Source organism: Haliotis cracherodii, unplaced genomic scaffold (assembly GCF_022045235.1).
Source record: "Haliotis cracherodii isolate W230 unplaced genomic scaffold, xgHalCrac1.p SCAF_17, whole genome shotgun sequence".
Classification (NCBI taxonomy): Eukaryota; Metazoa; Mollusca; class Gastropoda; order Lepetellida; family Haliotidae; genus Haliotis; species Haliotis cracherodii.
Genome location: NW_027266272.1, coordinates 26,982,396 through 26,998,941, shown reverse-complemented (window position 1 = coordinate 26,998,941; position 16,546 = coordinate 26,982,396). Strand labels below are relative to the sequence as shown.

The 16,546-nt window shown below is 38.4% G+C and overlaps 2 long non-coding RNA genes across 2 annotated transcripts; one reads left to right on the top strand and one right to left on the bottom strand.

Moving 5' to 3' along the window:
* Nucleotides 1-9,063: 9,063 nt before the first annotated feature.
* Nucleotides 9,064-11,020, bottom strand: LOC139464572 (uncharacterized). Its single transcript, XR_011653120.1, has 3 exons — nt 10,819-11,020; nt 10,291-10,381; nt 9,064-9,606 (listed from the first exon to the last, which is right to left on the bottom strand). It is a non-coding gene; the product is annotated as an uncharacterized lncRNA (long non-coding RNA).
* A 175-nt stretch (nt 11,021-11,195) lies between these two features.
* On the top strand, nt 11,196-15,272 carry LOC139464571 (uncharacterized). Its single transcript, XR_011653119.1, has 3 exons — nt 11,196-11,325; nt 11,623-11,706; nt 15,151-15,272. It is a non-coding gene; the product is annotated as an uncharacterized lncRNA (long non-coding RNA).
* Nucleotides 15,273-16,546: the final 1,274 nt, after the last annotated feature.

Here is a 16,546-nt window from a genome sequence, read left to right as displayed (position 1 = left end):
TTTTCTATCTATTTTCAAAATAGCACGTTCTGAAGTAAAACTGTGCACATCATGTTACACGGTTAAAACTCAAACCGTACGGTTTATTTGTCATCGCGTTAAAAGAAAAAAGCTAGCATTGAAACAACAACTATGCAAGTCGGGACAGGGCTGAATAATTCTTTACAAATGGTTCACAATAGTACGCAGCGCGGGTGATTCGAAATCCGGCTGCATTCAGCGTTATAGTCAATGCAGTGTGACACGACTACCTCGTTCTTGCGCGCTAAATGTAAACTACACTGCTAGCTTGCTGATTGTGTAGTCTTATCTATTTTGTCTATGTTTTTTTCTATACAGGTTGTCTAACGTTCATGGTGTACAACTTGTAGACCGTACAAGATGAATTTGATCCAGCTAGACGTACATTTTTTTATTCCTACATTATCCGGCATATATCACGTTGACACAACACGTCTCTATTGTGGTATGATTGTACTTTCAACACACACCCTGTATTCATGAAACCAGGTCGCACGCTCTAGCGAGCGCGGGTTATTTGAATATAGGTCCACGTGAGTTGTCAAGCGCGCTCAATTCCAACTGGGCTGACGGTTACGGTCTGTCTATTTAGGGTAGCACGCTATACACATAGCTCTATTCATAACCCTTTACTTTTGTTTTCTTATGAATTCTTTTCTGCCTTATAAACACACACCTTTCATTCCCCCGCCCCTTTCCCGACGCGCTGTTGATCCATGAGTCATCCTATCTGATCACGTGACTTGGATCAGCCAATCACCTTCGGATCCGCCTGGATCAACCAAAGCTACCTTCTGGCGACCCGTTATATACTACTTACGATGCTTGTTTCCATTTCCCTCCTGGGGCACGGGGGAAAAAATAGATAATCACGGTAAAATAATCTCTGAATGGATAGAGGCCAACGATTTCGTATTACTTAACAATAACCAACCAACCAGATATGATAAAAGCAATAGAGACATGTCGGCTATCGACCTAAGTATATGCACCTCAGACATAGCCCAAAGCACTCAATGGGAAGTTCACGACGCCCCACTAGGAAGTGACCACTTCCCAATAAACATAACCATAGGAAATACCAACGTCCCCGACAAACCCGAAAACTCAGAACCCAAATTTAACTATAACCAGGCTAACTGGGATAAATTCCAAAATATCTGCAAACAAGCCAATCTAAACGAGATAGAACATAATGACCCAGAAACCTTCTGCAAAAACCTAACAGAATACATAATCACCTCAGCTAAAAATTCAATACCCTTTAGAAAAGCAAACAAATCAGGAAAACCCTCAGTACCCTGGTGGAACGAGGAAATAGAACAAACCAGACAAAAACGTAAAAAAGCCTTCAATAAAGCCAAACGCGACCATAACTACATACCTATAGCCCACAAACTAAACCATGAGGTCCAAAACCTAGTCAAAATAGCCAAAACCAGGGACTGGAAAATTTTTTGCGAGGGATTAAATAACCGCACAGATGCCAGGACGGTCTGGCGCAAAATTCATGCCATTAGAGGCCTAAAAAGACACAAAAAAACTCCTAATATAAATAACTCAACCAACCCCAGCGAAAAAGCAAATAACCTAGCTAAACACTTTTCGACCATCAGCAGTAACAAAAACTTCAGTGATAAATTCCAAACAAAACTCAAAACAGAATCCAAACCTACCAAAGAATTAAACGATAACCTAGAAATAAACCAATCCTTCACAATAGAAGAACTAAACTATGTACTCCAAAACAGGAAAAAGGGAACAGCCCCAGGACTAGACCTAACATCCTACCAAATAATAAAAAAACTCCCTCCCAAGCTACTCCAGTCACTACTCAAACTCTATAATCTAATCTACCTAAACGGCCAGGTACCAACCTCTTGGAAACAGGCTCTAGTTATCCCTATCCCTAAACCCGACAAACCTACAAACCAAGCTAACTCTTACAGGCCAATATCTCTGACCTCAAACTTATGTAAAGTAATGGAATCTATGACCAAAAATAGATTACAACACTACCTAACTCTAAACAACACCATAAATACAGACCAAAGCGGGTTCACTCCTGGCCGCTCAACTCTAGACAATCTCGCCCGGTTAGAACAGGAGATCAAAACAGGACAACTCAACAAACAATATACTACTGGCATCTTCTTGGACTTCTCAAAAGCATTCGACATGGTTTGGCACAACGGGCTAATTCAAAAACTTAAAAAAATAGGACTAAAAGGACAAATCGTTAACTACATCCAGGACTTCCTAAATAACCGAAAAATCACAGTGGGTATAGACCAGGTTCTATCGGACCAGTGTCCCCTAGAAAACGGCACTCCCCAGGGCAGCATTCTTAGCCCAACACTCTTTAACATAATGATCAATGACCTCTTCGAGGGCCTATCCCCTAAAATTAAAACATCCAAATTCGCAGATGACGGAGCCCGCACAAAAAGTATGTCAACTTCCCAAAATCTACTCCAAAAATCCCTAAATAAAATACAGCAATGGGCAGACAAGTGGGGCTTCTCCCTAAACTCCGAAAAAACTACAGGAATAGTCTTCAAACACCGAAAAATGAAACACACCACCCCAAATCTTAAATTAAACAATAAACCAATTAAGTTTCAAAAACAAACCAAATTCCTAGGGCTAATCTTCGATCAACACCTAACATGGGAGGCCCACGTTAAAAACTTAACAACTAAATGCAGCAAAGATCTAAACGCACTAAGATGCCTCACCGGCTCCAACTGGGGGGCCTCCAAAGATACTCTACTCTCTCTCTACACATCACTAATTAGGTCTAAATTAGATTACGGATGTGCGATCTATGATACGCTTAGCAATAACCTAACCAAAAAACTAGACTCAATCCAATACCAAGCTCTTAAAATAGTCACACGTTCCCAACATGGCACCTCTCTCACTTCACTTCAGGCCTTAACAGGAGAAATGCCACTAAACCTACGTAGGCAACACTTAACCCTTAATTTCTGGGCCTCGTCCCAATCAAACCCTCTCATCCAAAACCTCATAAACGAAAATATCCGCCCTCGTAACCAGGCTCTAACTAGGAAGCACCCTTTACTTACTCCAATATCTCAACGAATTTTCAACTACCTAAACGAAAACCAAATAGATAACCTCCAACAAAACTGCAAACCATCAAACATATTTACCCCAAAACTAAAAATCCCCAAAATAGACACATCTCTGGCAAACTCAATAAACAAACAAACCGATCCAAACATAGCTAAATCCACCACACTAGCTTACATACACGAAAACTGGCCAAATTGGTGCCACATCTACACAGACGGATCTTCCGATCCGATCACAAATCGCACTGGTTTCGGAGTCCACATAGCACAACCAAATAGGAACACTCAATCTTATCGACTCCCAAACAACCAATCCATCTTCACTGCAGAGTTAATGGGCATAGCATCCGCCCTCCATAACCAACATGCTAAAAAACATAAAAAAATCCTAATACTCACAGACTCACTAAGTGGACTACAGGCCCTCCAAAATAAAAACACCAAAAACCGCCCTAAACTCATTAACCAAATACTCAAAAGCGCAAATAACTTAACAGAGGCAGGCAAACAAATAGCATTTATCTGGATCCCAGCCCACGTAGGAATATATGGAAACGAAAACGCCGATCAAGCCGCCAAAAAATCCCTCAAAATTCCTGAAATAAGCCTTAATCTACCAATAGCTAAAGCAGAGATCAAAAGCATTAACAAACGTAAAATCACCCAAAAATGGCAGAAGACATACCTAAAAACAAACACACAGATAATCAAAATCCTCAAAAAACCTCTAACCAAACCTAAAATCCTCCATCCATCCAAGAAAATTGATAGAATAGTCACCAAACTCCAAACAGGTCACACTAAACTAAACAGTCAACTCCTAAAAATAAAAAAACACGCAACCGGAAAATGCCCACACTGCCCACACCTGGAAACAATAGAACATGCACTCTTACACTGCACGCACTACCAAACCCACCGAGCAACACTCCAAACAAATCTAAAACTAGATAAAGCCATAACCCTAGAATCAATCCTAAATCCACATAACAATATAGAAAAATTTAAAGCACTAGGCGTATACTTAACTAAAACCAATCTAATGATCCGCATCTAAAAACACTCAACCACACCACATAAACAAACAAACACACACCAACACACTCCCTTAGTACACTACCACACCCCTAGGCATGCATTCCAAATTTCAAAATCTCCAAAACTTATATAAGCAACCACTAAAACCCCCCTCTGGTTGCAACACCTTTATTTTCCCTTCAAAACCACGCTAAATGGCCCAACCGGGCCCGTGTGCGAAATACGCTCCAGTCGGAAAGCGCACGTTAAATCTCCAAACGTAAGTAAGTAAGTAAGTAATGTTTCCATTTTTTTTAAACCTCTATCATTTCACAATTCTGAATACCAATTATCCTCATCTAACGCTAATAACTTATTTTTTAGACGGGTAAAATCGATTTGGGTTAAATGCAGACCGTCAGAGACAGTAAGATCTAAACTATTAAGCAAATCCAAAACATTGTTTACCCAGGGTTTACGGAATTTTGTAGACCATTTTCTAATCCATCAAAGAAGTCTATTTGGGGCGACCGCCTGAATTCGCCGCCAAAAAAGAAATATTTCAGTATGCTGTTTTGTAAGTGGGCTTGTCCATCCTTATTTGGAGTTTTGTTAATAACCGCAAGCAAGAAACGAGCAGCTCTGTTTTGAATAGAATTAATACAGCTGAATTGCTTAAGGCCCCAGATAGCCGAACCGTACGAAAGTATAGGCTGAACAAGATCATCATACAGTTTATCAAAAACTGAAAATGACATACCACCCGCTAATTTAAATTTATAGATAAGAAAACCAAGAGCTCTATTTGCTGATTTTGCTAATTCCTTTACAGAATAAGTAATATCCAAATTATATAGCCTGCACCTTGTAGCCTTTGAGAGAGTCTGTGTCTGTAGAGCTGGTTTGGTCATTGTCTATTTGGTATTCACTCGCTGGAACACAAATATTGGATATTAGAATTGTATTGTGATTTTGAGCATCCGGGTGCATATATGACATGTAAATAATTCCGATTATAGTACTTGTTGTTCATGCATATGTTCTAGCAATAATCAATTTCATAAATATTCGGTTTGCTTAATTTCTACTTTGAAAAGCTACGTTGGTCTGTATAATTTAGCACGCGCATGGTTGGGTGCAAACCCAATTATGTTTATTTCTCATAAATTAAACCACCAGCGGCGGTACTGGAGCATATATCTAATGTCATACAATACAGCATAATACATCAAGGATGCAATTTCCATGTAAAGATTATGTATTTCTGAAGCTTGAGTACATGAACTGGTTGAGTGACGTATTTTTACGTGATTTACATCATTAAAATATAAAAAAGAATCTACACAGTGATACAAGTATAAATGGCGAGTTGTGATTTATTTAAGAACGACGTCAGTAATTGGGGATTTAACTTGCGCTTTCCGACACTATGCGTATTTCGCACACGGTTATGAACGAATTACTTACTTACTTACTTACTTTGGAGATTTAACGTGCGCTTTCCGACTGATGCGTATTTCGCACACGGGCCCGGCCAGGCCATTTAATGTGTTTCCGAAAGGGGCGAGGGTGGTCTGTGCAACCCAAGAGGGGGCTTTAGGGGTTGCTTATATAGAATTTGGGAATTTTGAGATTTGGAATAGATGCCGATGGGGTTGGGGAGGAGAAGTAAGGGAGCTGGGTATGGTGGATGATTGTTTGTTTATGTGATTTTGATTTGGTAGGTTATTATGGTTTTAGATGCGTTTTATTAGTTCCGTTTTTATTAAGAATACGCCTAAGGCCTTGAAGTTTTCTAGTTTATTTTGTGGGTTTAGTATTGCTTCTAGAGTGAGAGCCTTGTTTAGATTGAGGGTGGTTTGTAATGCGGTTCGATGTGTTAGGTAGTGTGTGCAGTGGATGAGTGCGTGTTCTGGGGTTTCTGGTTGTTTGCAGTGTGGGCAGTTACCTGTAGTGTGTTTTTTAAATTTTTTTAGGTGGTTATTTAGGTTGGTGTGTCCTGTTTGGAGTTTAGTGATTACTCTGTCGATTTTTTTTGATGGATGGAGAATTTTTGGTTTGGTTAGTGGTTTGCTGAGCACTCTTTTGATTTGGCTATTTGAGTTTAGATATAGGTTATGCCATTTTTTGTGATTTTTTGTTTGTTTACACTTTTAATTTCTGATTTTGAGATGGGTAAGTTTAAGCTTATTTCTGGGATTTTGAGGGATAGTTTAGCTGCTTTATCGGCGTTTTCATTACCGTATATTCCTACGTGGGCGGGTATCCACAAGAAGGTTATTTGTTTGCCTGCTTTTGTTAGGTCGTTGGAGCTTTTAAGTATTTGATTTATTAATTTAGGTCGGTTTTTGGTATTTTTGTTTTGGAGGGCTTGTAGTCCACTTAGGGAGTCAGTAAGTATTAGGATTTTTTGGTGGTTTTTGGATTCTTGATTGTGGAGGGATGAGGCCATGCCCATTAGTTCGGCCGTGAATATTGATTGGTTATTTGGGAGTCGGAAGGATTGTGTGGTTTTAGTTGGTTGTGTGGTATGGACTCCGAAACCCGTGTGTTTGGAGGTCGGATCTGAGGATCCGTCCGTGTAAATGTGACACCAATTTTGCCAATTTTTGTGTATGTATGCTAGTGTGGTAGTTTTAGCTATGTTTAGGTCGGTTTGTTTATTTATTTGGCTAGCTAGTGTTGTGTCTATTTTGGGTATTTTAAGTTTAGGGGTGAAGATATTTGATTGTTTGCAGTTTTGTTTAAGATTTTTAATTTGGTGTTCATTTAGGTAGTTTGTTATTCTTTGGGATATTGGGGTAAGTAAGGGGTGTTTACGAGCTAGAGCTTGGTTTTTAGGGCTGATGTTTTGGTTTATTAAGTTTTGGATGAGAGGGTTTGATTGGGACGCGGCCCAGAAATTTAAGCTTAGCTGTTCCCTGCGTAGACTTAGTGGCATTTCTCCTGTTAAGGCCTGAAGTGAGGTGTAGGAGGTGCCATGTTGGGTGTGTGTAATAAGTTTGAGAGCCTGATATTGTATTGAGTCTAGTTTTTTAGATAGAGAGTTGTTTAGGGTGTTGTATATGGCGCAGCCGTAGTCTAGTTTTGATCTAATTAGGGATATGTAGAGAGAGAGGAGAGTATCACAGCAAAAAAAATGCAGTTTCCGGTATCCGGATACCTGCCGGATACCACCGGACACTTACCCAAAACGCGTCCGGGTATCCGGTGGCAGATACCAGGCCGGATACCAGATCCGTGGTATCCGGCATGGACACCTCACCTGAAAGTATGCCACCTGGAATCAGGGTATCCGGGACCGGATACCTCACCGGATACCTCAATCTGGGTGTCCAAGGATCCGGCACCGTATACCAAGGATCCGGCACCGGATACCTCATTCTGAGTTTCCAAAAACATGTCACAATTTGGGGGTGCATTTTGTTCAATTAAGTGTGAAACACCTAAATATATATTGGAAACTAACCATGAAAATTGAACATTGCTGAAGGAATCCGGCAGGTATCCGGCAGGTATCCGGATGCAATTTTTCGAGATGTCTTAATCCTGGTAAATGATGTTAGCCTGGGCATATCAGATAGCTGTAGTAACATTCTGTGTCATTTTAGTTGTAAATATCCCCTTAAAGTTGAGATCTATGGGCATGTACTTTTGGAGAAGACAATTTTTTCAATCTTTTTAGATGTTAAGCTGTTTAATGAACAAACATCAGTTCTAATACATGTATGATGATATCCTTAAATTTCATGTTCAGACTTCCAGATTGTTCTGTGTGAAAGTATAAACTCATCGACTGTGTGCTCACTTGGGCCTTTGGTCCTAGTGAGATGATAATATGATTATTTGTAAAGGTACAAGTACTTGTTACGAGCATACCAGCTTCATTTAAGTTTTGAAACACAATATGCCTCACTCTGAGGGTGACATGTACCAGATTTCATCACACTACAGAGAGCTGTTCCTCAGTTACTGTGAACATTTTTACTGAAAGACATTGAAAGCTAATTTGACCTTCAATATCAGTTGCGACTATTTCAAAAACAATTGTAAATTGCTTCATTCAGTATAACATTGACAAACATATGACAATGATATACAACTATATGTATAAGAGTTATTTAGACTTCTGCAGGAAAATGCACATTAGAGAACAAGAGTCATCAGAAAGATGACATAACCCCCCGGCAGCTGTCTGTAAAGTAACCACTGGTAAATGTGCAATTCTGTATGTAATGAGTCAACAGTTTAAAGTTCTTTAAGAAGCATACATTGTTTATCCACAAAAGATCCACCATGGTCGCATCCATATGAATGCCAAGTTTCGATCAAATACATTGAATGGTTTTCGAATTCTGCCCCAGAAACGAACCTCATCCCCAATTGAATCTATGTCCAACTTCATTCCATAAAAATTTAAAAAAATAAAAATTAGAAAAATCCCAAAATATCAAAAGGCAACACTTCAGTATGTGCCTGATAGCTTTGCCAAGTTTCGATCAAATACACTGAATGGTTTGGGAATCCTTCCCCTGGAAAAGGAAATGATTACGGATGGACGGACGGACAGACAGACTGGCTGATCGCTATATCACCCCGTATTATATGCCGGGGGGGGGGGATAAAAAGTAAGTGTATGACCTGTTGCCAACTTCTATCCCTGCCCTAAGGAAGAGTTTGGCCATTAACGATTTTTTTGTCTGGCTATGACATTGACCTTTGACATAGCAGATCAATGTGTTATTCCAAAGATGTCCAAGCAATGCATGGTTTCATCCGATAACTATGGCTATCAAACTGAGGCAAAATATTGGAAAATCCCCATTTACACACCTGGCTAAAGAAACATAAACAACAAACAAATTATCAATTTTCTTTTATTTATATGCCTATATCACACACTGAACATGTTCACATGATGGTTCCTTATGCAGTATGCAATTTCCTCCTATTCTTCAATACTCATAACAGAGTGGGATAACTGTTCGCTTGAAAGCATAAGCAGACCATGCTCACCAGTTCAGAGTTACTTGCCCTCAAATATCCTTTCCCTTCTATATTGCCATGGAAAAACAGGAACCAGGATGAGGGGAGGCCAGATCGGCTCTATCCCTGTTGCATTGTGTAAGTAGAATTGTTAACATTCTATTTGGTGTTTGGGTCCACATTTATAGACAAGTAGTCGCAAACATCATTCCTTTCAAGTGATTACCACATGGCCAAAGACAATAATTTCTTCAACGTCCTTGAAGGGTCCCACTCCGACATGGCATTGGTTGGTCTTCTCACATTAGCCAGACCAGCCTTTGTGAGTGTGTCCCAGTGTCAATTGGGATATAACTTCTTGGTAGGCCCCCATTGAAATAACAGGATTCTCCTCATCACTGTCTGCCTATCACTTCTGATATCTGGAAGGGTCCTTCCAGACTGTCAACCAGTCATCCGGGTATCTCAAGCTGGACTTCAGTTTCTGCAAAATTATGTATAAAGATTGTAGCAATAGAAAAGAATTGTTGCAACATGTACTTACAGATAAAAGGCAGTAAATTCACTTAATTTATCATCTTTGAGTTTTGTTATATACCAAACATTTGAGATATATATTGTTCCATGCTGATGAGTTGAAACAATCATTAACTGACATCTCTTAAAAATGCTTGCCATACAAGCCAAAGTAATAGATGAGGTAGCAAGAGGGCTCATTGATCGCTCGTAATCGTACCCAATAACGTGGGATGTTGTCCATAACAGTCATCATCGGTGCGTCTGGATCGAGCTCATAACATTAATCACTGGTTTGCCTAGTTGAGATTTGAGATTTGATTATTTATAATCCTTGTCATTTAGCTGAACTATTGTTGGATGTGGTGTTAAATGAGTGAAATGGGAAGAAAGCCCGAAGTGATGCAGGTCTTACATGTTTACCACTTTGATGAAACCCACAAGCAAGTGTATGATGCTACCCTCGATTCAAACCCACGACCATTGGTTTCTGTCAAGCCCAAGAGATGCAACTATGCACAGCAAGTTGTGGTGCCTTTGATAATTAGGCCATCCATGCCAACAGGTGATAAAGAACAAGCAAACTGAAGAAATATTTGCAGAATAGCTTCTTGAACATAATGAACCAAACAGAATAATTTCAAATATTTACCACTCACTGCTACTCTTCTCTTGTTCCTCATTGCTTCCCTTTTTCCATTGATGCTGTGCAGATGACTGACTCATTCATTCATCCAGACATTCTGCAAAAATAAGTAGCATTCACATTACAGAAATATATTATTTAGTTATGAAGCTTATACAAAACAAGGACATAACAGTGTAATTATAAAAATATGTTAAGCGTAAAAAAAGTAACGTCTTTGGTGGCCATTATTGTAAATTATAGTCTGTATTAGCATCCCACAAAAGTTTAGAGTTAATAATCGTTCCTAGATCTTTGTACATTTCTTCATTATCTATAAAAAGCGGATCTAATTTGGATCATCTTGTTTTGACCACAAATCCATTACGCCCCTTATGCAAATCCTTGTCGTCATAACAAACAGTTGACCATAATACTAAAAAAAGGACCCTTGGCGTTTACAGTAAAGTATGTAGAGCAGGAAAATATCTAAATCAATCCGTTCCATAAGATCTCTGCACGGAAATCATAAGGTCACGAAGCCCTGCTACGTACCTGGCATCCGCATTTGATGCCAATCGCCTTTCCAAATACTGTTGACTTCCGCGTTGTGGAAGGCTCAGAGGAACTTCGGCCGGCATTTCCGTGGTGGAGGTGAATGAGAACAATCTATCGATACACGAGGTAAGCTTATCGTAATCAAGCATCACAGTGTATATCGATACACGAGGTTTGTTTACATCCATGATCTAAAATGGCGCCCTGGACCGCAGGGGAATATGGGTAAATTGGCTTGTTCCGGGTTGACACAAAGCTGGGCCCCCGTCTCTAATATCACAATATTGTTTGGCGCAAGTTGACGACGCGCATAGGGAGCCGGGAACTAGTTTAACACGACATAAGCTGGTTCCCGGCTCTCTATGCGCGTCGTCAACTTGCGCCAAGTTATATTAGAGACGAGGCCCAGCTTATACACTGAACACGATCGGTCATTTCGTCAAAATTGGCCAAATATTGAGATTGCAGCTGAGGTAATGCTGGCAGCTGAAGTGACACATTAAGGTAAGGAATATGTGAATATTACAATGATCTCGTATTAAAGTAATTTACCACATGTAAGCCTGTCACATGGGACACATTAACTTTCATAGCCAACATGTAAGTAAATGTATCAGGATATAATTATATTTTTATATAACAAGTAGCCTGTCTATCATATGTTAGTATATGCTTATGTATATAATGAAGAAATATGTTTACTTTAACTGGATAATTTGTATGCTAATGTGACTCACTGTCTTATTTCATATACTCCCTTTACTCTGTGAGATGATTAATAGCCTCAACATATTTTTCCAGATGTGAAGAATCAAGAACAGCTTTAAAGACAGGGAAGTTTTGCATCAGAGATCATCGTGAAGTGGAAGATAAGACATTTTAAGGGTATGAACATTTTCACTGGAACTAGCTGAACAATAACCATGATGACAACTTTATCATGGGGGAATTTTGGGTGGTGGGGTAGCCTAGTGGTTGAAGCGTTCACTCTTTGTGCTGAAGACCCATGCAGGTTTGATTCCTGCCACATAGCTGCGATATTGCTGAGTGTGGCGTTAAACATCAAACAAAGCTAACAGCCGCATACATACTCACATGGGGATTCCAGGTTGAAGTTAGTCCCCATCAACATGATCAACCTATGCTAGTTGTAAGAGATAACTTAATGGATCGGCTGATCAGGCTCGCTGACTTGGTTGATCCATGTCATTGTATCCCAATTGTGTGGATGGATGCTCATGATGTCAATCACTGGATAGTCTGGTCCAGACTTGATTATTTACAGACCGCCGTTATTTAGCTGGAATATGGCTGAGTGCAGAGTTAAACAACAAACACCAACATGATTCTACAACCTGCTCTTGTGGATACCATTTTGAGGATCCTACAGATAACTTCTTTTCGGGTCTTAACTATTGCAATATGTTCTACTACATGTGTTTTAAACATATATTTTTTTCATTGGCTTATCTAAATGATGCTAAAATACAAAATAATTATTAATAAAATACTAATTCTATAATATTGCAAACTATCAGTTGAGCAATAATGTAATCATCTGATTATAATTAGATAATGAAGGAGAAGTCCATATTGATTAAATCTACCAGATTCTGAGATAAATGCACGTATTGATTGATTTATTTCAATGTTTTCCTGTACATAATTTTCAACAATTCCATATAAAGCTTTCTTATATCCATGCTGTATAATAATACCTATTATTTCTAATAATAGCATAATTTGGACACACAAATAAGTAATGAATGGTATTTTTATAACAGGTGCCACACGTGCGGGATAGGTCATTTCACATGAATCATTTTTATGTGAATTTAAATCACTACAAGCTGATCTGAGTCCTGAAAGGATATGCCTTCGATTCTGTGAAAATGGAAATGCTTAAACATCTCCCAATATTAACCATGCTATTACAGAATCTGTTCACTTGTTTGTGTATGTAAAATATTTTTTCAACGATTACATCCATCTAATGATTGTTTGTATGTCTGATGTGCCAGTAGAGGTATATATGTACAAGCATGTGCATACGCGTATAAAAATTATGTATGTTTGGCTAGGTACCAGTATATGAATTAGTTCTTTTGTGCCACTTGTATATTAGCATCATCATAGTTTCAACAGACAGTTTATGTATATCAAATTTTAAATGTCTTTGTAGGGAGAATTGCATATCAAAACTGTCATTATTTTATTACTTATGAGTAGAACTTTTTAAGTATCTGGCAAGATACATTTCCTTGGTCCACAGAAACATGTTACTAGTAAACTGTAAACTGACTTGTCAGTGTGGTTGGAAACTAACTAAGCCGTCACCACTCAATTAAGTAATTAACAGATAATTGCAAGTGATAATACCCACCTGACACTAATTGCCCTGTTAATCCCTAATCCACCATGAGTTGACATTGAGTTCATCTTGCTAATGAGCTGTTGTGAGCGTAACAAGATGATAAACATCAAAGGTGGGGCAGGCTTTGATCAAGTGTTCTGTAGAAGAGATTATGTCATTTGTTTAATGTTTATTTAGGATTAGCTACATCCCTTGATCCTACCAAGACCATACTTGAGATTATCAGACAGTTTGTCTGGATACAACCTGATGTCTCAACTGTACTTATTGGATTCTGCCTTGTAGCAAACTATGTGTGTGACAAGGACTTTGACCACTCTGTGCAGATGCATAACAATACACTTGGGGTATGATTCAATTATGTCACACAAGTCAAAGATGGGTTCCACTGTATTTAGAAACAGACGATAGATGCAATACTGTGTAGCTTTATAACAATCAAACGAGTATTCAAATAGGAATACACATATATTTACAATGACCCTTGAAAAGTTCCAAAACCAAATAGAACTACTTAAATTATGATTACACTTGACCAATATATTTGGCAGTTTTTCCCGTTATTGTTAATCTTAATTAAAGATAGGATAAATGATAAAAATATGATAATGATTTTACTCATGACTAATCATGGGCGGACACAGCTTTTTTTACAGCTATTTATTGTCTTTGGTGGAAATTTATACAGAAATAAAGATTTATTTTCGAAATAAAAAGGGGTGTGCGCACCACAGCACCCCCCCTCTGTATCCGCCCATGCTATTGCCAGCAGCCGAAATAAGGTCCCCCAAATGTAATATACATAGTTTTTAGTCGATTGTTCAGGTGGTTCTTTTCAGTTGATTTTTTGTATCAGTGTCTATTTTGGCCTACCAATTAATGGTAGATATTAATTATCAATAATAAGTGAGATAATTATTTTCAGTGTGGCTCCCATTGCAACTGAAGCAAGGAACGATTCAAATTAAGCCTGATTCAGCTGCTACATTTATATGTACTTGCTTCTCTAATCAGTAATTCAATCAGTTGTATAGTGACTTGATATTTGGTGAAAATATCTGTTGTATGAAATCCTAATGTTACTTACTTTTGTATTTGAGATGATATTTGTATTTGGTAGCCTAGTGGGTAATGCGTTCTCCGAAGCACTGGGTTCTGTTCCCCACATGGGTACTGTGTGAAAAGCCCATTTCTTGTGTCCCCGCAGATATATTGCTGGAATATTGCTAAAAGCTGTGTGGAACTATACTAACTTGCACACTCATTATATAATATTTTGAGATCACTTACATGACTTGTGTGATTGAAAGTTTTGATAATTATGAATACCGTATTCGACAGAATAAGCGCCCAGGGCGCTCTCAAAATTTCGTGCTTTATGCTGGCAGCCTGAAATGTTAATGTACGACAAATATATTTTTCCAGAATGAAATTCCCCATAATTAAGGGTGCACATCACACACGAATGTGTATTATATGCAATAAATAAGTCTTGTATACATTGATCAATTGGAAAGGGTGCTAATTGGGATTGTTAACGAGACAATATATTAGCAAATATTCCTGTGGGCGCTTATTAGAGCGAGGCGCTTATTACATCAAATACGGTAGTTCTGTTTTTATGTATAAGAACCTATTTTATGCAATTTGCATTGCCTTGTTTGCCCTTCCTTATGTTTTGATGTAATGCAAACATTTGAGAAAAAATCAGGTGAGCCTGCCTTATGGCACTACAGGAATTGTTTTCAGAAGATCAATTACAATTTTGTATTTTCTGTAAAATTTACTGTTTGCTATGGCTTTTTTACATTGATTAACATGGTTTGGTTAACAGTTGCTTGATAAACTGTCATTACCTTACTCATTGAGAAACCAACTTTTTACCCTTTGTCAATATATGTGTGTTTCTTATATTTTTAATAACAAGATTTTAAAGATGTTATAAATTGTTTCAGGCACCTGGATTTCACAATGACACCAGATCAGACAAGTCATACAAAGGACTCTCAGGGTGATGAATAATCCTCCCCAGAACAACTAGCAGGTTCACCTCAGGAAGTGATGATTCTGAACGACTAATGCCACATCAGTGTGATTCTGGAGGTTGTTTTATTACGACATTAATCAAGTCTAAAGGAATTAATACCACAGCAGTGAGACTGTGTTTATGTGGTGTACGCTGACGCTGACTATACAAATCTGAATGACTTTTGTGGTTTACTGCACAAACATAATTGACTTTAGATATTCTTCTCCCTTGAAATTCTTCTGAGATTTGACCGATTTGTTTATTTAGAAAATGGCATTGAAGCATCTGTTTTTGAATGTTCTTGCAAACACCTTTGGTTACTGAACCAATGAAATGTCATAAAATCAATAAATATGATTTGTTATCTTAACAATTTTTTTTGTTTTGCTTCTTTAAAGAAATATGATATTGATCATTCATAACATAGGTGCTAACATATATCAAATATACTAATGCCCTGAATGTTTTCCTACAATTAATACAGCTCACTGAATGAAGTTTTTAGTTCCATGTCAGTAGAAAAATTACATTGATGTTTTTATGTACCGGTACTTTATTAGGTGTTTTCTGTGGATGCACCCATTTGGGTTAATGATATTCTGTTTCAAACTTCAATGAAACTCGTCTGTCAAGATGTAACAAGTACTGATACAGTTCCAAAATAATCTTTTAATCTCACCAGGAACAAAGGCCCAAGTGAGCACATAGCCAATGACTTTCATTTGTTTTGTCAGAGTGAATATGGTGTTATGTCACTTACCAGGATACCATCATACCAGGACTGAATGCTTTTCACTTAATACGCTGAACATCTGAAATGAAATATATATGAATTTGAAAAATGTTTTCACCAAAAGTACCTGCCCATAGATCTCAACTTTAAGGGGATATTTACAACCAAAATAACACAGAATATTACTACAGCTATCTGCTATGCCCAGGCTAACATTATTTACTAGGAGAAAGACATCTCGAAAAATTGCATCCGGATACCTGCCGGATACCTGCCGGATACCTTCAGCAATGTTCAATTTTCATGGTTAGTTTTCAATATATTTTTAGGTGTTTCACACTTAATTGAACAAAATGCACCCCCCAAATTGTGACATGTTTTTGGAAACTCAGAATGAGGTATCCGGTGCCGGATCCCTGGACACCCAGATTGAGGTATCCGGTGAGGTATCCGGTGCCGGATACCCGGATTCCAGGTGGCATACTTTCAGGTGAGGTGTCCATGCCGGATACCATGGATCTGGTATCCGGCAAGGTTTCTGCCACCGGATACCCGGACGCGTTTTGGGTAAGTGTCCGGTGGTATCCGG